The following is a 25,664-nucleotide window of genomic DNA, read 5'->3' as shown; positions in this document are numbered from 1 at the left end:
GCTATTTCTATATATATTTCTACATGTTTTTCTTAGATTGCAAGCTCCTTGGGATAAAATTGTGCCATCTTACTCAGAAGTTCAAGATTGAAATGACCCTAGTTAGTACTCTTAGCCACTAATGTACCAATTGCAATAGTAGATTCTGAAAAATAGATGGTGTAGGCACTGTTTTGAAGCAAAAAGTCCCTGCATCAAGACCTGAGACTGACACAGTTTGACCTCATCACAGCTGACCCTGTTTTGAGAAGAAGATTGGACTAAGTGATCTCCTGAATTCCCCTGAAACATGAATTATCCTATGACATTATGAACTGTTACATGCATTGTTACTTTATCTCTCCTGGCAACAGAACCAGAAAAATATAATTTCTGCTGTAAAATTTTTATGCATAGATGTGTGTTTCATATATATATGTGTATATATATATATATAAATGTAGATGTACTAATACTGGCCTCTTGCTATTCTTACAGATCTCTAAAATGAAATCATGCCCTTTTCAAAGTTATTTGGTACTTCTAGTCTCATGGAAATAAGTTTACTTTGTTTTAGTGAGGGAAACCAAAATGAAACTCACTGAAAATGTTGCTTTAAGAAGCCAGTCAATGCATTCATGGGAAAATATTATCCATCCCTCAGCAGAATATTTTTAATCTATGATTGTTGTTGCTGCTTTTTAGAGAGGTTCAGTTCTTCTAGGTCATATATTTTTCAGTGATAACAAGGGCTGCAAGGTGTATTTTCAATTTAGATTCACATTCTTACTCTAGCATCAGTTAAAACATTCAAACTCCCTCTTCTTTTCCATTCCTTTCTTTCCTGTGTCAAAACTAGATCATATTTTGTGTACATTTTCCTGTAGGATTGAAGAGAACAATTTTATGTTTGAAATATAAAATCAATCTTGATGCTAAAATTGAGCTATATGGGCTTCTTTAATATTTGAGAGCAATCATATTCTCTGAGGAATCTGTGTACAAACTCAGACCCGAAAGAAAATGGTGGTGTTTTTACAGTATGTGAACACAACCATCTGATTTATAGTTCAATCTGTTAATGCACTCTGTTATTAGGCCACCTGGCAGTTTTATGCATTGTGAATTTAAAGAGGAGCTCAATGTAACATAAGCTTTACAAGCTGGGGAAATATTATTGAAATGAAACATGAATGAGAACCATTTAAACAATAAAATAATGTGTGTAGACTATATATTTTTTCATTTTAGTAAATGCACAGCCTAGGTTTTATTTGCTGAAGTTAGATGAGTTTCTGAGAGACTCCAACGATGAAAGTTTGAACAAGCTTCTTATAATACTGACAGGTCTGTAGTTTTTGATGCTCACATCAGTAAAACCAAACACACATCTCTCTATTGCACCAGGAAAATGCAATCTGGAGAACTGTTTTCACAGTTTTCTTAAGGTAACATTTAATTACTATATGGGTTGCAGTTCATTCCTCAAGAGAGAAAAAAAAATATGTTTACCAGAAAAAAATGGTAACAATTTTACCATCCCACACTGTAAATGGTCATGAGCAAAGGCCTTAAAGAAAACCAGGACCATCTTTATAAGATGGAATTAGTGTTAGCTATGTGTGTGTGTATACATGTATATTTACACATGCATACAAATATTAATTCTATCTCTCTTTTTGCTTTGGTTTTATGTCTTTAAAATTCTTGTTTTCAACTTTCTGTTCAATTCCAGAAACTTCCTTTTTGTATTTAAAATGAAATCTGAGCACATTCATATGACCTCAGGGCCAGCAAGAAGAGTTGGCAGAACTGCAAATACAAGCATTCTATTATTCTATGTTATAACCCCTCCTCACCTGGCACAGAACCCTGGAGGCACATAAATTTTCCTAGGTGCTATGGGCACGTCTACATTCTGAGCTGTGTTTCAATTAAATGTTTGCTAATTTGCCCAGTACCCACAGGAGACCATTTTCATTGGAGTTAAGAATCAAAATGAAACCTTATCTGTCATTTGTTTCTTTCTTTGCAATGTTAAAATAAAGAGATATTTTGCATGCAGTGGAAACACACAGTGAATAAAATGGGCAGAGTGCCTTTTTAATCTTGCCTGGGTAGTCACTTAGGCACTTCAGAACTCCTGCTTCTTTATTTGCCCTCAACTACAGGGACAGGATTGGAATTATTTGGGAATTTGTCTTCTCAGGACTTTACTGGTCATGAGCTGGGAAGGCTGGTTTAAGCTCTAAAAAAAGAACAACAAAAGGCAAATTCAAGGGAATGATTACAAACTTGAGTCACAGTCCTTTCCCCATGGCAGTGCAGATAAGCACCTTCCCTTTACTCAATACAAGAAGTGAAGCAAAGCACTTTATGTAGGAAATCTGAGTGTGTTTATTAATATAAATTTATTAGCACCTCCATGCTTCAAAAGGCACAGAGTAAAGAGGTGTGATTCAACAAGGAAATAGTGCACTGTTAAAAGACCTGTGTGTGTCTCCCTGCAACCTTGGCCATGGTATTTAAAGCATATACAAGGCTTTGTAACTAACCCTGAAACAGAGAACCTCAAAGTCTTGCCTAGATAGGAGTTTATTCACAAGTGGAACATTTAACTTCCTTGTTTGACATCAGAGAGGAAGACTTGAATCCAAGTTGTTCACATCTTTGATGAATGCCCTAATCACAGAACTGTAGAATTGTTGAGGTTGGAAGGTTGCTCTCAAGGTCATCTTGCCCAAACCCTCTGCTCAAGCAGGGACATCTAGAGCCAGTTGCCCAGAAATTTGTCCAGAGGGCTTCTGATTATCTCTAAAGATAGAGACTCCACAACTTCTCTGGGCAGCCTGTGCCAAGACTCAGTCACCATGAAAGTAAAAAACATTTCCCAGTGTTCAGATAGAACCTCCTGTGTTTCAGTTTGTGCTCATTGTCTCTTGTCAGGAGGCACACCACTGTAAAGAGGCTGGATCCTTCCTCTTTATAGCTCTTTCAGGTATTTATACACATTGGTAAGATCCCCCTGGAGCTCTCTCTGCATCAGGCTAAACAGTCTCAGCTCCCTAAACCTTTCCTCATGGATGAGATGTTTCATCCAAGTGCATCTTCACTAGACTGTCTCCATGTTTCTCTTGTACTGAGGGGCTCAGAAATGGACACAGCATTCCAGGCATGGCCTCACCAGTGCTGAGTAGAGGGAAAGGATCGCCTCACTCAACTTGCTGGGAATTCTTAGCCTAAAACAGCCCAAGACATCATTCAAATTTGCACTAAGGGCATACTGCTAGTTCACATGTACTTGGTGTCCAGTAGGACACCCTGGTCCTTTTCTGCCTTTTCATTCCAGGTGGATGGCTCCCAGCACACACTGATGCATAGGGTTATTTCTCCCCAGATGCAGATGCAGGGCTTTGCACTTTCCCTTTGCTGAACTTTTGTAAGGTTCCTGTCCTGAACATTCCACCACTCTGCTGAGGTCCCTCTGGATGTTAGCATGGCCCTCTTGTGTAACAGCTGCTGCTCTCAGTTCTGTGTCATCTGAAAGCTTGCTGAAGGTACAGTCTGATGCCTCACCCAGACCATTAATGATGATGGGGTTGGACAAGACTGGAACCAATATTGATTACTGGCAGACATTGCTAGTTACTGGCCTCCAATTAGACTTGTGCCTCTGATCACCACCCTCCAGGTTCAGTTCACTCAGTTTTCAACTCACCTCACTGCTGATGCAGCCCATATATCAATGGCTTCTCAGTGAGGCTTTAGTGAGAGACTGTCAGAGGCCTTACTGAAGCCCAGGTATCAATCATAAGGTATTAGGAAAAGATGTTATTACTAATTATCTAAATTTGTCATAGGATGGGGAGAAGTAGACAGGTGTTCAATGCTTCTACAAAAAGAATAATTTTTTGCACTACCTGTATCACCTTCACTGACTATAGATGGAGTATGGGATTACTCAGTGTGATGCAGAGAGCAAACAATGGCCATAAGTTTCACTTTTGTGAGTCCTTAGGTGAGATAGAAATCTTATTTTATGCTATGGCCAGGGAACTAAGGTGAGAGGCTGTGTTATGCATCTCAACATTTCATTATATCTAGTTCAAGAAAGCATATTTGCTAAGTGGGCCCAGAAATTATTCTAAACTTCTTGTAGATCATCACTGGATGACTTTCCGATGGTGTACATCTGGATTTATTTGTCTAAAGGTAGGTGCCATTATTTAAGAGATCTGATTTTTTTCTTCTAGGGAATGGAGAGCTACTCAAAGAGATCTCAAAATGGCTCAGTTCTGTACCAAACCAGAAACAACTAGTACCATTTGAAATTACTTGACCTCACCATCCAGTGTCTGATACTCCAAGAAAGTGTGTTTGCCACAGGTTCTTTGCCTTGCATAACAGCACATGAGACTGTCTCAAATAGTCTGAGGCATCTTAAAGAGTACTAGACACTAATGTTTTGTCAACTTTTGCTTTTGGCCACTTTTAAAATTCTATCAATTGTTTTGGCAGACATTTAGCTCACACATAATCATGTATTTTTGCACACCTAAATATAAGTGTTACAGGTGTGAGCTAAATCTGGTTTTAGTGAAAGTTCTACATAACAAAATATTTGTAAAAACATATATTTTGAGGAGAAATACACCACATATATATTTTCAGAAGTTTCTCACCACAGCTCATAAGCTGTCTAGTGCTCTTTGAAGAGCACTAGTACACTGTAAGGTTGCAAACAGCCAGTGTTAAAAAATCAGGGATTTAATCAGTAAGCTTTGAAAGTACTTGAATGCCATCTGAATCCAAAGTGTCGGAGCATGGAGTAAAAATGAAGCTGTTTCTATTCTGCTTCATTTTTGTTAATCATGATGATTACAACAAGAAATCTATATTCTTATTTTTTTTTAAATGAGCAACATTAAAATATCTTTTAGCAGTATTGGGAAATGTCATTAATTTGAGGGTTTTTAATAAGTCTCCAGGCTTAGTCTAATGTGTAGTGACTTTCACCCTACAAGTCAGCGCAGCAGGAGAATAATTTGTTTGTGTTAGTTCTGAGTATATTTTTGCACAGATGGAAGGCTTGGCAGATTCATTTCTACTCTATTTCTACTTATTTCTAGTCTGCTTCAGTTTTGTTAATTGTGATGATCACAACAAGAAAACTATATTATTATTTCTTTAAAATAAAAAAATATTGAAAAATCTTTTATCTTAACAAATATCATTAATTTGGGACTTTTTATAAGTCTCCAGACTTAGTCTAATGTGCAGAAACTTTCATCCCAGGAATGACCCTACAAGATCAAGTCTGAAGTAGATATGAAAACATGAGTAAGAAGGCAATGAACAGTCAGTGTAATACTGAAAGAAGGAATGAAAAGGTACAGCATCTTCTCTGTGAAAACAGAGCAATACAGTCTCTGCAGTTGTCAGCTAGTCACCTTTCACAAGCAGAAAATTCACTCCACAAGGCTTTTTAAAACTCTTCTTTGCTTGTAACAAAGCTGAGCTTAGAAGTTTGAAATCAATGCCTTGTAAAAAGAAACCAAGTGGGTGGCATTTTCCAACCATGAGACATGTCATTACCATTGACCTCACCACTCTTCTTAAATAGCCAGAGAAGGGCAACAAAATTGTCAATTAGATTTGCAGTGAGCAGGAGTCAGCTTTACTTAACTTGTGCTTTCCTGCATAATCATGCATATCTCTCCTCTATATCAGGAGTTGTTCAAGCCTATAATAACTAGGGTTCAACAAGTCTGAACCACCTTCCTTTGCTGATGATATGGAAGTCGTTGATTTGCTACAGATTATTGGGGATTTTTTGTAGCCTTGACTGATTGTCATATTTTAAATTCCACCTCTAAGAGTTTCTGCTGCAGCTACCAAATAGTGAAAGGAAATGCAATATTAGGCAAAACATGATTTGTTTTTACTTTTTCGAAGACTGAAGCAGTTTTCTCTGTTACTCTTCACATCATAAAGCAAGCACATTAAATTTGTCCCATCATCGGACAGGGTAAGGGACAGACAGTGCTGAAGGTGAGAGCTAAGCACCATTTTCAGAGTTATATGCAGACTCTGGTGAAATGTGGCAGCATTACAATTTCCTTAGCCACAAATTCTACTGTCATAAAAGCAAAATATTTACTCAAATATTTTTAAAAATTTTTATCAGGTTAGATTTAAAGCTGATGAATATGCATGTCAGCAGTAATAGCTATGCAATGTTTCTTCAGTTGGCAGGGTCCACTGTAGAAAGGGTGTTTTTTCAAAATTAGTAATTCTTCCTGCAAGTTTGGTATTTAATTTTTCTCCAGAAGAGAAACTCTCTTTTGACAATACATTCTTCCAAGATTTCCATTGCATAATATAGCTTGTCTCTTCACCTAATTGTGGCACTGAACTTCCCTGTTTTATAAAAGTAGCCTAAAGCTATTCTGCTCTAACAAATTTGCACTGACTCATGTTTGAGTCTGTGGTTTCGCATCCCAAGTTACACTCTGGATGCACCAAGTAGAAAGCTTTTGTGTGCTGAAAACAGGCACACAGTAGTCCTGGTACACAGCAGCAGCTATGCTTTTCAGCCATTTGTAAAATGACAATCATCTTGGCTACCTTTGTCACATGCACACACATTGTATGGGATGGGGCTTTCATGCAGATCAAATATACCATTCATCAGCAATTCTATGCAGCCACTAGATTAGGTACTCATCAGGGACACATAATATTCCACTTTACTTCGGTGTTGTAAAGATTCCATGGGTTAGAGATGTGACTAGCCTTGAGCAGGATTTCCCCTTTCCCATATACTTGTTTTTCCCTTAACGTCCATCCTGGAGGTTTTCTACCTTATCCATTTTTCAGGTAGTTGACAGTCCTGATATACACTGGTCTCCATCTCCACATAAAACATGTTGCTTCCTGCTTTATTTCATGGCACACCTTATGCATGCGAGGGCCTTGCCAGGAACATCCACAAAGACACCTCAGAGATCTCTCCTCTTGCCCTGCACGATATGTACACAGTGGATGCTCTGTATCTGCTGCTTGTTGTTAACTTACGCGCCCCATTTGTTTGCTTCCCCATTTTTTGACATGCAAAGGTTCAGAAGACATTGATCTACATTCAAAACTGAATTCTGGGCCCTTCTTCCCCTAAAAAACCCCACAATTTAGACATTTCATACACAGAAAAATATGAGACAATCTTCTCCTTTCCTCTAACACTACTGTTTTCAGTTTACACATTTCTACCATATCTCCTTCAATTATGCCATGCCTGCCCTGGAATTTTTAATGCTGTAAGGCCTGATTTACAACAGACATGAACATTTTTCAAGTGTTATTCCACTCAATTCATCACATTTACTTAAAATACATATAGGAAAACATAAACCATAACAAAATTAGTCTTAGTTATTTAAAAGTGTAGAGCTGTAAACTACTACATCACTGGAAGAATTCTCAATTAAGCAGAATTGCCATCCACATTAAGCAGTAGTCATTGCCATTAAGTATCATTGGACTTAAATTGTTCCCAGAGAGACGTCCTGATTAAGCGGACTTCCTAGTCTAAGTGTATCTCAATTAAATAGAATGTGCTGCATCAGCATTTCATTTTATGAATGCTCTGAGAAGACATTTGATTAGGATTTTGAAATGGTTTGTCTGATTGCTATCATTATTGAAAATTTAGATGGGACTGTGAAAAGAACTTAAGGGAATCAGTATTTATGGCAATTAGACACCTAGCTCTTGGCCCTTTTAACAACGACCAGTTAAAGGCTTTTGGGTGGGTTGTACAGAATAGTTTGGTTCTGTGTTGACATTTGTTAGTTGTGCTTAATGGGATTAAACAGTAAATGTAGGGGTAAGCATGTGCCTGGTCTTGAAGGCTTAAAAACTGTTACTTTCCTTTCTAAAATATTTTGGCTCCAAGGAGCTGTTTTTCTGCACACATATGTTTAGGATTGTAATGCTTATTTAGAACTTGTCAGGGCTTCTTACTTCCTTATATCTGATCTCTCTCATATTTAAATATCAGATGGAAACCTTCTGTATTGTAAGCCTGATGTGAAGTAAAGCCATAATCCAGAAGGTTTCATTTGCATCCAATCAAACCATATTTCCAGAATAGGACTAGGTTTCTCTTCTGAATTTTTATAGACATTTCTTTAAAATACCTAGGTTCTTATTGAAATAATTATTATCTACCTGAGCCAAATAAATACGGATCCAGTGTAAAAGAACAACGAAATGAGGGAAACAGAATCATTCTTTTAGGAAAGAAAAATTATTATATGGATATTCCAGTGGTATAAATGACTGTAACTTCTATTTCCTGAGATTTTATTCTGAAATAGTTATTTTATTACAATAGAAGTCAAAAGAAACACATTTTTAATAATATTGTTAATATGTGAAAGAAATGAGGAAAACTGAAAGTCATAGATGTCTGTAGGTACATCATCTAGCTGGAAAAGATCGCGCAACTTAACAATGTTTGCTCATGAGTTTGTGTAACCCTAACAATCTTTGAAAGCTACTGACGGTTTATTCCGATGAGATAATCAGAATAAAAGTTATAACATACTATCAGAAATAAATATAATATCTATAATATCAGCATAAAATAAAACCCCCCAGAAATATTTTATTCTTCCCCTCTGTATTTGGGCGCTTCTCTGATCTTGCCATGTACAGCCATGTCCCAGCTGCACAGATGAAGTCTCTATCACCTTAAAAAATGGAAGTCCACTTATCCACAAGGCAAGAAGGTATTTATCTGCTTAATTCCCATTAGCATTAATGGGAGTTACAAGCCTAATGCTGCTCAACATTGGTGAGAAATGCACCTTCAATTTTCAGCTGCTTGAAACAGCAACCTCTGCAACCACACATAAGAGATTATAAATAAAGAAACAGTAGAAACAAAGCAGACTCCTAAGAGGTACCAGCAGCATATAGATAGAAACAGACAATTTTCCCCTCAACAAGATTTTCTGCTTAAATCATTTTAGTAAATAAATATTTAACAAGTGACAGAACTTAATTGATGTTTATATTTACACGGCAGTTAATTTATATTCTGCTAAAGCTGAATCCTCCATCCACAATAATGCTTTATATCCCTCTGTGGTGGCAGACACCCAAACAGCACAGTTGTGTTTTTGAAGAAAAACATAACAACAACAAAAAAATACACTACTCAAATACTATATAAGTCATTACATTTTTTTCCTCTCTTCAGCTGTCAGATGCATTGCATTATATTATCAGATTGATAGATCTAGTGTTATTTCAACATTTACCATTTTACAACAACAAATAGAAAACATATAAGGAAGCTTTGGTAACAAATCTTTCTTAATATGTATGTGAAGTAGACAGTTAGTCCAAGAAAAAAATATAACTGATGACAGATTTTATTTCAATCTGCTGGCACTTATTAAGATGTCTACAAAGAAAAAAGCTGCATATGAATACATCTCTTTGTGCAAACAAAGGAAACTTTTAATTGCTTTAATCAGCATTTGCTTTGTCTTTGCAGTGACATAGAAAAACAAGTCAGGTACAATCAGTAAATGTTTTCTAAAGGAAACTTGTAAGCAGAGACTTCAGATGATTTTTATTATTTGTGTTTAGAACATGGTTAAGTCTATGTTACAGGTGCAACATCTTAAATTTGCTTTATAAAACAGATTTGTACAAGATTTTATTTTATATCATTTTAGCACGTGGAAAAGAAGCCGACATAAATCTGATCAAAACTCTCTCCCACAAAACCCTACAGCAAGAGCTGTAGAAGCTATATCAGATTTTAGAAATCAGAGCACAGCCCAAGGAAATAAGCTGCATGTTGACAAAGATGTGCAGCTCAAAAGATAATAATTTGACAAAATCCATGTCAGCCAACAGGGTTTGGAGAAAGCGATCCATTACTTCTTTCAGCTCATAAGCTCTTGATTTTATATCCTGATGGGCCTGTAGCTCAGTCCTTCTCAACAGAAAAAAGGGCCAAAAATTCTCTTCCTTCTGTTAAAAAAAGGAATAAAAGGAACCACAACACCCAAATCTCTCTTGAGTAGAAAATGGGAGTTAGTGCTTACATGCAGAAAATACTCAGCACTTTCTAGATCAGGTCCCACAAGGGAATTAGTTTTTTAAATTTCTAAACTGGTTGGACAAAGTCATGGTCCTGCTGAAGGGATGGACCATTCACCTATCCAGAGGAATCTCAGAATCATAAAATTAATGAGAATGGAAGAGACCACAGTAGGTTATCTGGTTCAGCCTCCCTACTCAAGCAGGGCCATTCTAGACCCTGTGGCAGAGGATTGTGTCCAGATGGTCTTGAATACCTTCAGTGAGGGAGACTCCAAGGCCTTTCTGGGCAATCCGACCCAAGATTCAGTCAATTGCACAGTAAAGAAGTTCTTCCTTATATTCAGGTGAAACTTCTTGTGCATCAAGGTCTGTCAACACCACCAAGAAGAGCCTGGCTCTCTCCTCTGGACACCCTCCCTTCAGATGCTTGTATACATGGATGAGATCCCTTCTCCATTGTTGCTTCTGGAGGGTGGCCTGGCTGCACTCTCTCAGCTTTTCCTCATAAGAGAGGTGATTGAGTTTTTTAATCATCTTGGTCTCTGCTGGACCTGCTCCAGGATCTCCATGTCTCTCTTGCTCTGAAGAGCCCCGACTGGACACAGCACTCCAGGTGAGGCCTCACCAGGGCTGAGCAGAGGGGCAGGATCACCTCCATTGACCTGCTGGCAATGCTCTCCCTAATGCATCCCAGGATGCCTTAGGCCTTCTTGGCCCCCAGGGCACTCTGCTTGTTCATGGATGGCTTGTTGTCCACCTGGAGTGTCAGATCCTTCTCTGCAGAGCTGCCTTCCAACCGGTCAGCCCCCAGGCTGTGCTGGTTCATAGGGTTATTCTTCCCTAGGTGCAGGATGCTGCATTTGTCTACGTTGAATTTCAGTTCAACTGTTCTTCTCTGCCCATCTCTCCAGCCTGTCAAGATCCCTCTGAAGAATTGCACAGACCTCTGGACCATTCCTCCCAGCTTTGTGTCACCAGTGAACCTGCTGAGGAGTCATCTGTCCCTTTATCCAAGCCATTGATGGGCGAGGCAAACAGTACTGGACCAACTATTGAACTTTGGGGGCCATCATTAGTGGTGTGTCCTGTGGTGTAAATCCTGTGCCACTGATGATAACCTTCTGGGATCTGCTTTTCAGCCAGTTCTCAACCCACCTCACTGTCCACTCATCCAGTCCACACTTCCTGACTTAGCCTATGAGGCTATTGTGAGGGACAGTGTTAAAAGTCTTGCTGGAGACACTTACATAATAATACACACATACATAATATTTAAGACAATATTACTGTGCTTCTCTCATCCACCCAGTTAGTTGTTTCATCATAGAAGGCAATCAACTTGATCAAGCATGATTTACCTTTAGTGAATCCATGCTGTCAACTCCTGATTACATTTTTTTCCTTCCTAAGATTAGGGATGATATGCAGGTAGTTTCCTGGGTCCTCCTTCTTGCCTTTGTTGAAGACTCACTGAGTAACATTTGCTTTCTTACAGTCCTCAGGCACCTCTCCTGATCACCATGACCTTCCAAAGATGATCATGAGTGACTTTGCTATGGTATCCACCAGCTCTCTCAGCACTCATGGATGCATCCTGTCAGGGCTTATGGACTTGCGGATGTCTGTTTTGCCTGGGTGTTCTCTAAACCAAACTTCCTTGACCATGGGAAAGTCTTTCAACATTGCTTTACCCTGGTCTCCTGGGCCAGTTACTCCTGAGGACTGGTCTAGTAAGTGAAGATAAGAAGAAAGTGTTAAGTAACTCTGCCTTCTCTGCCATCTCTGCTACCAAGGTTCTCCCTCTATTTAATAATGGGCCCACATTATCCTTAATTTTCTAAGCATGGTTTCATTCACCGTCTCTGCAATATTTTGCTCTTGTAAATACAGAACTGTTGTTTATCACAGATGAAGAGTGATGGAGAGAGATGAATCTTGCTTTTGTCCTTTGCTGCAAATAAAATAGGATTGTTCAGTGTTAAGATCCTTATGAGTGGCCCTTAATGTGGTCCCATGGAACAATCTCAGATGTTTCAAGCATTGTCAGTATCTGAAAGCCTCTGTCCGGTTATGTCTCCTACTGCACAAAGGTTGCATTTGCAGAGATGCACGTTTTAAATTAATACTGATTTTAAGTGCTCTGGGCATTGAATTCCTTCAACAGGCCTCAGTATGTGCAGTGATTGTTGCACTATAGTTGTTTACTGTTTGTCAGATCAGTAGCAGGCTAAGTGAACATTTAGTTTCTGTGTAACTGGTATGACTGTGTTTCTTTAATGTGAATATAAATACATACACAAAAATGCTTTTTTTGGAATGTCTTCAATATACCATAGGAGAAGAAGCCTCACCAGCTGTTACTCTGAGCAGCTCCATGTCACGGCATCCCTTGGATTGCCAAGTAAAAAAATGGGATTAAGAAGAAACATACATTAATTTAGCTCTTCCAGGTCTTTCTTTCTCTGGTTGCAAAAATTTTCTTGAACCTTAGCTGAAAAAATTAGCTAATCCTGTTTTCAAGCTGCAGAAAGGACTTGCTCATATCTTCTCTGAGAATGGATCTTTGCCTGCCTTGTGACATCCCTCAATACACAGCCAAAGTGCCCTGCCTGCGTTTGCTGTTTCTGTGGTCCAACCTCAGCATTTAGCTGAAGTCTGTGATCTTCTGAGGCTTGCTAGATGTTCAACAAACATGAAGAGAAATATGTTGCTTCAGAAGAGACCTTGAAAAAAGAGATTAATGTCAGTGGTCTGAATTACCCTCTTGAGAGGACTGTGGATCCCATCTCTCTCTCCCTTATCCAAACAGTATTTAGGAAACTCACCCTGGGCCTGTCTCTTTTGCATTTAAAATTGGGAAAAGTGTGTTAAGTTGTCAGTAAATAGCTGGTCCCCCCAAAAAGTGATTATAATGCAGGTTATCAGTAGATAAAATTACTAAAAAAAATTTGGTGGAAGATCAATGTCAAAGTCATACTGACTTCAACAGTGCCAGTATTTCATCCTATGTGTTTATAAACTAGCCATGAAATGGACAGTACTGTGCTACTGACATTGGAGCTATCATTTCATCCCTAATTCACACAGTAAACATTTCACTTGCTAGCTATGAGATGGACAGACTCATACAGAATAACCCTTCAAGGATAAACAGCCTTTTTAAATCACTGAAGAATTTGTGTGGGACCTTAATCACTAGCACAGACTGGCAGGTCATTTTTCTGACACTCGCACACAATTTTGAAAATCAGCCAGAACTGACAGGTGCAAAGTTTCCGCGCTCCTGTTATACACAATAATTCAGTGGTAAATGGCTATATGTGTCCTAGATATAAATATAGATATAGATTGATATAGATATATCCAGACGTGTATTGGCAGTAGCTGGTGCCCAGTAATGGAGGAATATAGTACACAATTGTGCTCAAATAAAACCGTAGAGAAAAATATAAGGTATTTAGATTTTTTAAAGTTTAGTATGTTTACTCTTTGAATTTTCCTATAATACTACATGGTTTACCATCATTGGAAGACCTAAAAATGAAGAAAAAATTTTAAAACAGTAATGAAGGTTCCACTGTTTGTGTGAAAAAGCCATTCCTCAGAAAGCTGAATCTTGAAAACCTTTGAAAGAAAGAAACATTTATGAAATTTAGTCAGGAAGCATATAATTATATGTTGGATCACAGTCTAAATCAACAATGTGTAATACAGAGGTCATCCCGGAAAGAGTAGTTCGAAGCAAAGGTCTTCCAGGGAAACTCTCTTGTCCTCCAACCTTCACCTCCTCCTTAAACTTACTTCTGTTCCCCGCAGAGTTCTTGAGAGACCATGAGTGGCACTTGTCCCCTCACCGTCCGTTTAATAAAGTACTGAAATTGTGTATTATTATTTTATTGACATTCTAACTTTTACACATCATAATTGCATGATCAACATTTTGCATGATTAATGAGAGAAGTCAAAAAGATTGGTGAATGTTTGATTTTTTTTCAGTACAAGCTGTTGACCAAATTCCCTACACATACCTGAACATACTTGCTAAATAACAGAATAAATAATCAGCAAAAAAATTCAACTGAAAAAAATCCCCTACTTACGCCAGTATTTCTCACAAACACTGAATTGTTATCTGCATGCAAAACAAAGTCCAGCAAAAGTCCTTGTAAAAGTCTACCAAAGAAATCAAGGATGTTGGAAGATGCTGCTCTACTCAAGGTAGAGCTCTTGGACACAAGAGCTCCCTTGCTGAAAATATCACAGTATCAAAACCAGATCCTTGCTGCCTTTGGGCACTTGTCGGAACAACAGCTAACACATTTTTGCTCTAATATTCTGTCTCAGTTTCCCAGCCACTAAAATGGGTGAAATTAAAATGCTTTATGTTGATATTCAGAGTTCTTCTGAAAGGAAAATCAAGTTCATTCATTTAAAATATTATGTAGTGGTTACTGTTTCATACAGGGTGGGCTGTATCAGACCTTGGTTCCAGAATTTCAAGTCTCTGTTTCTAGATATAATACTTAAAGTACGTTTACATTTTAATAAAATATGATTTTTGTTGCACCAATGCCCTGTAGGATGTGCAATATGAATATTAAATCATGAAAATTGCTGCATTTTTAATAACTTGGCAAAACAGAGAAAATAATAGAAAAATCTTTCATGTTTGTCATAAGCATGCCATTAACTCTACTTCATTTAGCAGAAATACATATTAGTTTCAACTGTGTTAAAAACATTTATCTAATCAGAAGGTTTTAATATTTTCTGTTCTAATCTAATAACTAATGTAATCATTATCCCAGCAATGACTGCATATTCTCTGATAGAGTAAATCTTATTAAAGGTGGACAGGTTATACTAAGTCTCATCTGTCACATCCCTGAATATTTGATTTTTTTTTTTAAACAGAGTATTAAAGACACTTGCATATCTGCATATTAAGTCCAGAAATACAGTTGTTCTAGTGATGTTAAATCTAAAATTCCATAAAAGATGAAATATTTTCATTAGATAAGGTTTTTTGTCAATAAACTCTGGCAACAAAGGGGAAACCAGTTCTTCAATTCCATATTTTAAGATAAAACTGAAGGATTAAAGTAAGAACAATAAGCATGTTATCATGTTATTATTGTGAAGTGTATCTGAGCTATGCTAAACTATAAGAAATAAATGACAGAAAAAATAATCTACTTAGTTGGAATAAGTGTGATACAATACTTTGTATTAAAATAAAAAAACCCAAAAACATACAGGATAGAAATCCCCAAATTATTATTATGCTAAATATTTAACAGATATCACTTGAAAAATGTAAGCTATTCACTAAATAAACCAAAATATACAAAGAAAAACAAAGGAGGTTAACATTTCATACAACTCCTAATTTTATTTATTTAATCTTATCTCAGGCACCTATAATATTCAAATGTTACACAATTACCACAGTACAAAGCTCTGAAAATAAATTCAAAAAGCTGATATCTAGCCAAGACAGCATCAATCAAACCCCCTATCAAAAGAAATCAATTGCTCAGAGGTACAAAGAATAGGAAAAAAGAGAATAGCAGGAATGAATTACATAGTGGGAAGGGCAAAGAGTGGTCAAGAATAAGCCATCCCAAATGAGAATGACTTTTAGAGCATTGTAGGGGTTCACAGTACTTTAGATACCAAACCCTCTGTAACTCTGTAGCAGCAGATTTCAAGTATAAATACTGCCATGTCTGCAAGAACCGTGACAGGAGGGGACAGGATCCCCAAATAAAGTTAAGCAGAGATAAAACCTCCCCCCCACCCCCCCAAATGCTAGCACACTCTGTTTAGTATATTTACCTTTTAAGAATGAGACTGTAAGCATGGAATGAGGTCAGAAAAGGATTTTCTTTTTTTTAAAGCATGACACATATAATACATAACCCAGATAATCTTCTCACAGACATTTGAGAATTGACCATAAAGTGAATAAGCCTTGCAGCACAGCAGAAGTGAATAGCTCATTGTTCTCCAGAAGTACAAATGAGAGGCAGGTTCTCCATCAGCTGCAGCTTCCAGGTCAAGGAGTTCTGTTCCAGGCCAAACTCTGACAAGGTTGAGTCTGGTAAAGGACAGAGACAGATATCATAGTTCTTAACTTTAGCAATGTCCCTAGAACAGAAATTGTAACATCGTATTAGGTATCTGAGGTACTTTCCTCTTTTAAAGAGGGATGCCCAGAACAGCTAAAATTGGCTGAGTAACACCAATGACACAGGCTGGCTAAAGTCCCATGCCTTCTTTAAGCTAACATGTCTCCCTGGGACTTTGGAAAGGTACTTTGCCATTTAAGAATCCATACCACAAGAATGATTTTCGAAAGAAAGCCCCTCCATACATTTTTCCCCAAAAGAATTTAATAACGTTTTTACTTCAAATTAAAAGAAAAAGATATCACTGTGTAGCCACAGACTATACCAGCAAATAAAAAAGGATCAGGAATCAGTCTCTGGCTTGTTGCCACAAGGCCATATGACTGACAGATTTTATACTCCTTAGGACTAGTCTCCTATAGAGAGATTTACCCTGCAGTCAGCATAAGTGTATCAACTAAGAGTTAAGCAGTCTGGACAGCAAGGATTCAGTGCTGAAGTCTGCTCTGCTGTTGTCTTTTATTTAGAGAATTTTCCCCCCACTGCTCTGGGGAAGGAGTGTTGTTTTCTCTCCCTAAGAAATTATGCAAGAAAAAAGCAACATTTTTGAAAAAGGATTACAGAATATATTACACTGGTAATATAATTTTGACAGAAATTGGGAAAAAAATATGCTTTTGGGACACACGCTTTTTAACATTTCTGTCATAGAATCTTCAGTCTTGAAAGCTAAATACATGTTGGAAGAAATTACTCTTGTTTTAACCTGTTTATAAGATATGCCTTACTGCGACAAGGTGAATTTAATATTTGTTGGGCCATAAAGAAGAACAATCTGGGAGTAGGGCTTTCTAGTCTGGTAATGCTGGCTGCTTAGGGATTCCAGGTTCTGTTTGCCAAAAATATCTGGCATTTTGGAATATAAGCCAATTATTATTGAATTCAAACTTCAGCAATGTGACTGTAAGGAGGAACAAGAAACACAGGACACCCCTTCTAAAGTTGGTGCCTTAAACATTCACATTCAGTGGAGGTGTTTATAAACTGCTACTGTCCTAGTGACTAGAACCTTCTTCCAGGAGGATGTGATGGAACAGGAACTGCCTGTGTGAATGTTCTAGCCAGTAGATATGCAAAAAATAAAAAAAAAAAAAAAAAAAAAAAAAAACCAAAACCCAAAAACCCCAAAAAAACCACCACCCACATTATTTTTCAGGGAGAAAGACAAAAATTTCCCTCATATTTTACAGGCAACTTGACAGTGCTGCAATGAAATCAGTCAGAAAAGCCACTGTGTGAAGTCCCACCGAAGCCTAAATAGAGAAAGGCTCAATTTCTGAAATGAAAAGGAGTATTGGGCAAGAACTAGGGGATCTTAGTGTGCCTCCTGCTGTTCTTGGAAAGTGACATATCAAGGTGCCCAGTGAACAACAAATATTTCCAAGGATGCTGTTTTGATCTAATTTTTTTCTGACTCTCAGATTAGGTGCCTAAATCTATTCTTGGAAACAGTATTGCTCTAAAGGTATACTCACCCAGGGTGAAACCTGTCTACACATCTGCAGTGGCACACACATATCTGCATTCTTCTGTAATCTCTGTTATCAGCTTAGACAAAATCATTGAGCAAATCACATTAATGTTGTCCCCTATCATTACCTAGTTTAGGTGTTATGACTACACATCATCACTGAGAGGACAGAAAAAAGTGAAGATTTGGCAGGCTGGGGTGGTAGGCAGGCTTTCTTGAATTTAGATGCTAGTCACTGTGACTGAGTAACCTGAATAATGTCTAGCTTAATTCATCATTTACAAAATAGGGAATTGATAACAAGCTCTGCAAAGAGGGGTAAAAGAGATATATGATGATGAAGCAGACAAAAAGAACTAAATTCATGTGTAATACTGTAACAATTTAATGGCAGCCAGGTACTCACTCTCGCCAATCTTCTTCTTCTAGCCTTTTCTTCACCAGTCCAGAGTACCATAGTTTCTAATGAATTTCATCTAGCTTTTGATCCTGTTTTGAATCAAATTTCAGGCTCTGAATCAGAAATCTAAAAATTATACCAGCACAGATATCTTTCTACAGTGCAGTTCCTCTGGAAAATGAGACATTTTCCTCATCAATGAAAAATTAAATTTATGCAATGGGAAAGTGTTGTCCATCTTAGCAGTGAGATTGAGTTTAGTCATGAGGATGCCAGGCCGATCTTGTCAGTAATAAACAGACAAAGAGGTGTGAAAAAGTGTATCATCTTTGTGTACTCAAGTAAGTTGAACTCTAGATCCTGAATTTCTAATTAACTCTTAAAAGTTTGTTACCACTTTTACTCTGATGTCCTGTCTAAATGCAACATCACCCAAGCAAAGAAATAAACACTGAAGACATTTAAATGACTGCAGAACAGTAAAAGGAGAAAACCCCACAACAACCATGGAAGTCAAGACTTTGTTGTATCTCTTTCTTGGAATGAATCTGAATAAGTACAATGTTAAAAACAGTATCCCCAACAATGCTATGCATGTGAAGACTGCTTAGATTGCAGGAAGACATGGTCACAGTTGTAGAAATGCTGCTCTAACATCCCCAAATTTAAAGTACAGAGTAGTACCATATTCTTGGCAAATTCCTTCATAAGGTTAGGACTGAGGTGAGCACCTATGTTAATGCTCACCAGCTCCTTCACACAGATAATCTCTACTGGTACTTCCTTTAATATGACCTTATTACTGATTTTATGACCTTCTGAGTAATGCAACTGTGCTATGCAAAGATACAGTATAGGCTTAAAATCATACTTGTATTTTTGCTAGAGGATTTTCATTTTGTTCAGCATAAAACATGATCTTGAATCCTGAAAAGGGCGTGTTACATGATTCTACATTGTACCACAAGATTGTACCACATGTAGAATGGGATAATTTTATTTTGCCCTTCTGGTGAATGGCTTTGGGGTTTGCAGAAGAAACAGGGGCATTTATTCTAACTGTTGGATGTTAGTCTCTGCATGAAGTCATAGTAATTATATCTTTTACTATGCCTCTATTTAAGTACACAATATATATGTATATAAATAAAATGGAATGTAAATTTGGCCTTTAAGTCTTGGCTCTGGCATGTTGTATTACTTACTTTATGTCAGTCCTGTGTAATATGATACAGATCTGCATTCTGGTATCACTAGTTTGGTCAGAACCAGTGTTTGTTTTACCACCTTACAAAAGCAATAACTCTTACAGCTGTCCAGATAGATACAAATCTCACCTGAAATATTCAGAATGAATCCTAAGATGGTTTGCTGGCAGCTAGAGGGGAAAATGGAGTGCTCTTGCTCCTTTCTTCTACTGTGGCCTGAACACTGAGAAAAACAATATTTACAATTGAGTGAGTTTCCAAACTGCCTAACTTTTCAGATGTGTGTTTTTTATATGTTAAATATGGTTCAGAAGATTAAAGTCTTCATTTTAGGCAAAGAAAGGAAATAATGTTTCCTGTCCCATTTGCCAAGCTAAGTGAACAACTGTTCCAGCACAATTAGAATTGTTAATTGATTTGAAAACATAGGGCTTTGAAGGTGGAAAACTGCTGACATTATTTCAATGGGGAAATGCACTCCTGAGAGAGAGCACTGCAGTACAATTTCTCTCCTTGTTTTGTTGAATATACATCTATAAAAACACTGTGAATCATGCAGTAAAAACTGCTGTGCTGATATCATAAATCTCTGATAATAAAAATTTCATTGTTGAAACAATAAAATAGACTTTTATTATAACACAGAGTATCCACCTAAACATTGTCCTTTTAGCTTCTTTGAGTTAAATGTATGCACAGTTTTACAGTCTATAAACAGATCTGGAATAAAAGTTAATAAATGTCAAAATTTGCATTTCAAAAAATTCTTGCTGCATTTTAGGGAAGATCAATCTATGAACCTTTCAACATTATGTCAAATGAAATGCTAATTGTACCTTTAGGAATTTCAGAGACAGTGACAAGAAACTAAATGCTCTGTTCCTTTGCATCAGCAAGTCGAGGATAATTGTATATCTACTCTTGTGAACTTCTAAGAAAAAAAGAGAAATGCTAAGGAAAAAGGATTTTCTATTCTTTAACTCAGGAGGGTAAACTCCTTCAGCCATCCTTCATCAATCTACCTTCAAATAAATTGTGTTAACATGTTGACAATGGACAAATCACACAGAGCTACATTTATTCATTTTATAATAGGTTTGTCAAATGAACTTCAACTAGAGATTTAAGAGTGAGAAACATTTCCATCCAGGAACAACTGACTTTTCCTATCCAAGTTTCTAGAACAGTTTTCAGCATAAATTTCTTTTTTTTGGGAGCAACTATCTTTCTCATCCCTCCTCAAATATTACTAAAGTACTACTTCTTCTAAGGATAAAAACACTAAATACATAAAGGGGACACGTAAGAGGTTTTTTTTATACCTTCTCTAGACAAATGAGTAATGCATCCCTTGTTTTGTTTAGGAATCAATCTTAGCAGTTTATCTCTAAACCATACAAATTTTATGCCACAGTGGTAAGTGCAAGAACACACTCATGCAATAAGGAAAACTAGCTGCAAAGTAGCACCTTATTCAGGTTTGCAGTGTTTTCATTGGTATTATCATATCCTTGCTATATTGAATATATTTCCTACAGCTACACAGAGACTGTTGAAATGTTCACTTACTGTGTGAAAATTGAGAGACAGAATAAACCCGGGGAAATGTTTATGCTCGTGTTAAACTATTCAGTCAGCTTTATCCTGCTCAGGCCTGGACTGGGCATCTTCTAACTCTTTAAATGTTTTTACAGCAAACAGTTTGTGGTTTCCAAAACAGAGACCAGCCTCATCATGCCTTTCTGGCTTATGGTCTATAGGCCCACATTTGTGCATTTCAGGTTGTTTGCTGTAAAAACTACATTTCAGTTAGGAGTTGCATAACTCAGGTGTACTTCAGAACTAGAATTCATATTGGAGAATATACTTCTCTTTGTGTTGCTTCCATATATCTGAAAAGCAAGCTTCAGATCCTACAGTCAGGTATTTGAGCCAAATCCTGTTTTCACTTAAGTCAAAGACAATTTTCTCTTAGGTGTGGCTAGGAATTAGGTGGAATTCCTTTTATTTAAATGTCCACAAGAATAAACAATGACTGACATATTTTTAATTTACACTAAATAAATATTAAATTATGTATTCAGAAGGGATATATTTGAGTAACTTCAGCCCTGTGTATCTCTCACTTCTACCACACAAGCTATTCAATGGTTCAAATTTGATATCTGTTAATTTTATTTCAAGAAAGCTAAACTCTATGCCATCTCCATGCCATATAATATCTAGATAATCAGGAAACATGGTAGACATGGACCTTTCTTACCTAGCACTTTTTTTTTTTGTAGCAACTATTTCAAAATACATGATTCCTGACCCTGTTTGCTAATAAAATGGCATTCAGCTTCATAGTCACCATAGATATATTGGAACAAGAAGCAGCACACATTAGAAATAAAAGAATATAAGAAAGATATTTTTAAAAAGTGGTTTAATCTGCATAATTTATTACATACTCCATGCAATGAATAACTATCCCATGTAGCAAACAGCATTGTGCTACAGCTTTTTGGAATAAGTGTATTTCAGCATACAAGTCAAACTTTTAACTGTAATTTCCAATAAAATTGAAAACAATTTACTGGGGCTCTTTTTTCTCCAGTATATCTTTCACAACTATAAAGATTGCAATAAGGCAGATTTTTTTTTTCTTTTATGTAGGTAGGAAGTGAAATGAAAATAAAGAACAGATAGGAAACAGACAGAACTTTCTTAACCACAGTGTTCATCTCTCTCTTTTTTTTTTAAGAGTCAAAACTGCAGGCTAATAAAGACCATTTAAAATAAAAGGGACCATTACTCCTCAGTTTTATATGAGCTTACATGCTTTCATTGTGCAAAGTGTGTTATTAATTTAACATGCCAGATTCATAGGTTTCTGCAATATCAGGTTTGATGTATTCATTATCGGCACTCAGTACATTAATTCACGCTGAAGTCCGGTAAATCAAAATTATACCATCTGGCTTCCTGTTCTTAATGATGAATTTGATGTAGGGGTGATTAAGATTGTTAGGCTTTTGAATTTTAATGTAAAAATTAGGGGATTAAAAAGGCATTTAGAAATGACCAATAGTTAGAATAAACTTACTGACAGGATCTAATTTGTGTACTTGCTAGTAAAGCTCCATTTTAATTAGCAGCCACAGTCTTTCAGCACAAGCTCAAAGAGACAGAAGTTTAGTGATTAAGAAGATGAAGCTGTTAAATTGATAAATTGACCTTGAAATACTTGTAACTGTGGGGGATGGCCTAGTAGTTGTATGGTTGGTATGTTGTGCTACCACATGGGGGAAAGGGTTCCATGATTGACCCTGTAATTCTGCCTTTTTAAATGATTGACCATCTGGGGATGGGACAAATCACAGAGGTGACCCCCTCAATGTCTAAATTCAATTGCTCAATTTGTAAGCAAACAAATTCCATTATTATTCAGCACTTGCTGTCAGATAGCCTGAAATACCACCTCAGTTCTTCAACATCTTACTCACTACCTTTGCCAGAGAGAGGTGCTAAAACAAGGTGGAAAAGATAATGGGGTTGAAAAGACATCATAAGGTGAATGATGACCTGTCAGCTTCCATTGAGAGCAGAACAGTCAGGGACAAATTTGGCTCTCACTTGTCAAATGTTCTTGACAGTGTCCAAGCAGTCAAATCTTTGACAAGACAATTCCATTGTATCTATGATATTTTATTAATCTAAAACAAAGACATTGCACATTATTACAGCAAAATTGCTAGAAATCTTTAACAAGGGAGATAAAATATGTAAGAACTATAGCATGCAAGGGGAAGATAGCTCTGCTTAGGGTGTCCGAGTTTGTTAGGGCTGCATGACATCTTGTGGAATCATATTAGGGTCAACAAGCTAAGGCAATACAAATTCACACACATAGTGTAATTGAAATAACAATAATAAAAGCTATTGCTCCCATACTTTGGCAAAGTTCCAGTTATTTGTACCATCTCAGAGAAATGTGATAATGTGTTGGATCTCACATTCCCATTAAAATTCCTAAAGGTAGTCACTAATATTGGTACACTGTGGCAGGTATAACTTACAGGAGAAAACGAGTACATTTGTACATATCAACAGTTTGAAGGATTCTTATTCCTTGGCAAGTCACGGAATATTTTAAGTCTTATATTTTAGAGGAAATCGAATCTTGACTAACCACTGCAATTTATGTCATTTAAAATAAGATATATTTGAATAAGTATATTTTTCATGCCCTAAAAAGACTGATGTCTTCTTTTATAAGCTCATCCTGTGACACACTTGAGTAGGTAGGTATATTGATTTTTTTCTTTTTCTGATGGCAATGAAGTGTAAATGGAAAATATCAGACTTGGCAATCACTTAAACCATGTGAAAATTTCAGAGTGAAGGCTATTAGAGTCACTTTGTGATCTCCCTAGATGACCAAGGAAAAAAACATTTCTACATTTCTTCAGATCCTTTGTGTGACAGCTAAGGAGAATAACATTTTTTCTAATATGCCAGTTTTAGTCTCTAGTTGAGAATAACCTCAGTGCTTTCTTATGTCACTAGCTGAGAGAAGATGAAAGACCCAGCCTTGTGTAAATGGCTTTGTCTAACCATCAGTCTTTAGCTCTGCATGGCAGCTGTACTATTGACATTAGCTTGTGCACTGGGTGAAATTGAAGTGAGTTAAATGTGACCTTGGCTTAGTTGTTGAAGTAGAAATGAACTCTACTGGGAGTGAAAAAAAATAAGACCAGTTTCTCTAACTTCATTTTTTCTTTAATGAGTTTAACAGCACTCTTAGGATTTGATACGTTTTATAAAAAAGCTTTTATTTCCTTTTCTATTATACAGTGAGTAATCACCATTAGTAAGGTTAGCTTGCCCTTTCAGTATAAAATCCTGATTTTAGGTGTTTATATCCCAATTACTATAAAAAGCAGATCTCTCTCAGAAAAAAATCCAGTCTTTTCTCTATGCTGTCTGCTGTACCATTTCACAAAAATCTGTTACTGCACTTATTATTATAGCTGAACACTGAAAAAACTGCCAAATGTTCAGTATTTCTAGTGACTTTGCATTGTCTTTAGGTTAAATCACCCTTGCTTGAATTTTCTCCTAACATCTAAATGAAAACTCTCTTCTTTTAGCTGAAAACTATTCCACCTTGTCTGATCACTATCTACCTACGTAAAAAGACAAACCTCCTTTTTTTGTAAGCCTCCTTTAAGTGCTGGAACACCACAATGAGATCTTCCCAGAATCTTGTCTTCTCCACCAGAGTTCTCTGAGCCTGTCTTTGTGGAAGAAATGGTCTAGTACTCTTTGAGACCATCCTCTGTACCCACCCAAACAGATCCATGTCTTTTGTTATGCTAAGGACCTCAGAGATGGAAGCAGTACTCCTGGTGGGGTCTCAAGATGGCAGAGTAGAGGGGGAGATTCACATTCACATTCACACATTGCCATCTTTTCATCCAGCATCTCTGTAGGGCTGCTGTCAATGTATTCATATCTGGGATTGCCCCAACCCTGGTGCAGCACCTTGCACTTGAACTTCGTGAACCTCGTTAGGTTCTTTTTGACCCACTTTTCACGTTTGCCCAGGTCCATTTAGATGGTCTCTCTTCCTTCTGTTGTGTCAGCTGCAACACTCAGCTTCATGCTATTTACACACTTGCTGAGGGTGCATGTGATGTTGTCTCAGTCACTGATAAAGATTTTAAATAGCAACAATGCCAAGACAGAGCCCTGAGGTGCTCCGTTTGTCACTGGCCTCCTCCAAGACATCAAGCCATTGACCAGATCTCTCTGGATGTGTCCATCTAGCCATTGTCTTATCCACCAAACAGTTTGCCCTTCAAACCCATGTCTCTCCAATTTGGAGATAAGGATGTTGTGTAGGAGTGTGCTAAATTTCTTTCAGAAACCTAAGTAGATGCCAACAGTCAGTCTTCCCTTGCTGACCATTGCAGCCACTCTGTCAGAGAGGGCTATCAGGCTGTTCAGGCACTATCTGCCCTTTGTGAAGCCATGTTGGTTGTCTTGGGTCACATCCTTGCCTTGTATGTGCTGCAACTCAGCTTCCATTAGGATATATTCCATGGTCTTCCCAGGAACAGAGGTAAGATGCACTGCTCTGTAGTTCCCTGGTTTTTCTTCCTCCCCTTTTTTTAAAATAGGTGTGATGTTTCTCTTTCTCAAGACACTGATGTTTTGACCTGACCACAATGACTTTTCAGATAGGATGGAGGTGACTTTCAATGACTTGAGTCAGTTCCCTCAGGACCATTGGTTCATCATGGGCC

At 37.2% G+C, this 25,664-nt stretch overlaps 2 long non-coding RNA genes across 6 annotated transcripts in view; one reads left to right on the top strand and one right to left on the bottom strand.

Moving 5' to 3' along the window:
• The window catches only part of LOC135293920 (uncharacterized), a 190,021-nt gene that overhangs the window by 35,509 nt on the left and 128,848 nt on the right, over positions 1 to 25,664 (top strand). The window contains exon 4 of one of the 4 annotated variants that reach the window (XR_010356032.1): positions 37 to 803. The exons of the other annotated variants lie outside the window; for them this stretch is intronic. This is a non-coding gene — a long non-coding RNA (uncharacterized LOC135293920). Of the gene's footprint in view, positions 1 to 36; positions 804 to 25,664 lie in introns of those variants that run through there. 4 annotated transcript variants of the gene reach the window in all.
• Positions 15,929 to 25,664, bottom strand: part of LOC135293923 (uncharacterized) — a 49,321-nt gene continuing 39,585 nt past the window's right edge. For both annotated transcript variants that reach the window (XR_010356035.1, XR_010356034.1), the window contains 3 exons: positions 19,501 to 19,594; positions 18,170 to 18,252; positions 15,929 to 16,201 (listed from right to left, as the gene is read on the bottom strand). This is a non-coding gene — a long non-coding RNA (uncharacterized LOC135293923). The remainder of the gene's footprint in view (positions 16,202 to 18,169; positions 18,253 to 19,500; positions 19,595 to 25,664) is intronic.

The sequence above is a fragment of the Passer domesticus genome, chromosome 2 (assembly GCF_036417665.1).
Source record: "Passer domesticus isolate bPasDom1 chromosome 2, bPasDom1.hap1, whole genome shotgun sequence".
Classification (NCBI taxonomy): Eukaryota; Metazoa; Chordata; class Aves; order Passeriformes; family Passeridae; genus Passer; species Passer domesticus.
This window is presented reverse-complemented; position numbering and strand designations above follow the sequence as displayed.